Raw genomic sequence first — 2,313 nt, forward strand, 5'->3', positions numbered from 1 at the left:
GTGCAGGGTCAGTGGTGGAACTAGCGGTGGTGCTAGGGGGCACCAGCCAAAAACTTGCCTAGGGCACCATATTGGTTAGGGACGGCTCTGGGTACCAGGTAAAAACAATGTTAGAAACTATTTCAATAAGTTGTGGCAGTACAAGTGCCAGCATGCACATGGGCAGAAGTCATACTTGCACTTTTTACTGCCACATGTGTGTAGCAACATTGTACTAATATCGAAAACTCTAAAGGAAACCAGAACTGAAATGTTCCTGTATGCAGTTGCACATTTGTTCTTAGGTCTCCAGTATGTTTTACTGGCAGACGGGATGCCGCCTGTCAGTATACCGACAGCGGCATCCTGTCTGCTGGAATCCTGGCAGCGAGTCCCCTCGTGGGATAGCTGTGCACACCACACTTCGGGACCAGTGGTTTGTTTCGCTCACCACAGGTTATATACCCCACCTGAGTGGGAATAACCTGCAGAGGTCGGATTTCCAGGCGTCGGTATTTCGCCGGCTGACGGGATTCCGGAGTCAGTCTCCTAAACAAAGGGTTCCCAACAGCCAGTATTTTAACTGCATTCCGTTCTTAGGGGCAAGTGTACTAAGCCATAGAGAGAGATAAAGTACCAACCAATCAGCTCCTGTCAGTTTTCAAACACAGCCTGTAACATCACAGAAGCTGATTGGCTGGCACTTTATCTGTTTCCACTTTATCAATCTCCAAGGTGGGGTACACATGAGGAGATGTGTGCTGAGCTCAGCACACATCTCTCCCCCCACTCAGCACTCAGCGAAATAGCCATTGATATGGTGCTGATAAGTAGCATGCACAAATTACAAATAAATAGGCTTAGAAACAAATGGTCCAAAATACTGCTATGCACGTAAAAATGCTAAGAGACATATGCATTTTATATGGAAAAGAAAAAGTGGTCTATGGCAATCTAAGAAAAATGTAAAATTTATAAAGTGATCTGAACTATAAAAGGTTCAGCATCACTGAGCACAGACGGCCGTTTCACAAGCCACCCTGGTGAAACGGCCGTCTGTGCTCAGTGATGCTGAACCTTTTATAGTTCAGATCACTCTCTGGTATCCCCTGGTATTGTATGTGTCCACTGGGACTCTCTGCATTACTACAAATTATTTAATTAATATTTTTTTTTCTTTGTTTGCTAAAGTGATCCTTAAATTTTTCTTAGATTGCCATAGACCACTTTTTTTTTCCATATAAAATGCATATGTCTCTTAGCATTTTTACGTGCATAGCATTATTTTGGACCATTTGTTTCTAAGCCTATTTATTTGTAATTTGTGCATGCTACTTATCAGCACCATATCAATGGCTATTTCGCTATCTAGTTATTTTATAACTATCATTATGTAACCTAATTCAGGCTCTTTTTTTCTCTCATAATTTTCTGTACACTGGTCCTTTGGCCTAGCAAAGTAGCCTGTTATAAGTCGACTTTTTTGAGTACATCATACTGTCTTCAAATCTTTATTTTCAATAGGTGAGCCTAACCTACCTCTCTCATCCACTGTCCGCTATAACATATAAGACAGTGGACAGCAGAAGGTGGGGTCCCCTCCCTATCCTCTACTTATCTCACCTATAATTCTGTACCCTCTCATCCAGATGCGAGACCACTCTCTGCAATGCCCACAGTAACAGAGAATCTGCGCTATTGACTGGACAGCAGAAGTACTCTTGTTGCTCATCCTCTATTACACTCTCTCATTTGTGTCATAGTGTTTCAAATACTGCCATATTTCAGCGGAAACGCCCAATCTCATCCGATCTTGGAAGCTAAGCGTTGATAAGCCTGATTAGTACCCAGCTGGGTGACCACTTGGGAATATCAGGTGCAGTAAAGATTTAACCTCTGATCACAAACAGCAGAAGTGTTAGAGCAACTTCTGAATCTTCAAAGTCTGTACCTATTTCTTGGCTACTCCCTTAATAACCCTAGATCATCACTACTTTTTATGGCAATCTTGCTTTTGTTTTCTTATGAATGTCGTTTAGAATCAAATTCATACAAACGTCTTTTTACCTTAGGATCCTCTCTGTAGCAAACATAGCTTCTACCAGGGGATAACCATTAGTTAATTGTCATTTCAATTGTGAATTATATTATAATTATGCCCCTTTTTTTGTGCCCTCTATCTTGATCAAATAGGCTAATAGATTTCTAATAACCTACTATCACTACATTTGTGATTACATTTCAATTTCATTTATTTGTGCCCTTTATCTTGATCAACCAGGCATATATTTGTTTTCCATATATTTTTCACCATAGGTGCTCCTAATTTGTTAT

General features: G+C 40.9%; 1 pseudogene; it reads left to right on the forward strand.

Moving 5' to 3' along the window:
• The first annotated feature begins 1,748 nt into the window (after positions 1–1,748).
• LOC134939165 (5S ribosomal RNA) lies at positions 1,749–1,867 on the forward strand (annotated as a pseudogene).
• The last annotated feature ends 446 nt before the right edge of the window (positions 1,868–2,313 follow it).

Source organism: Pseudophryne corroboree, chromosome 6, assembly GCF_028390025.1.
Source record: "Pseudophryne corroboree isolate aPseCor3 chromosome 6, aPseCor3.hap2, whole genome shotgun sequence".
Taxonomy (NCBI): Eukaryota; Metazoa; Chordata; class Amphibia; order Anura; family Myobatrachidae; genus Pseudophryne; species Pseudophryne corroboree.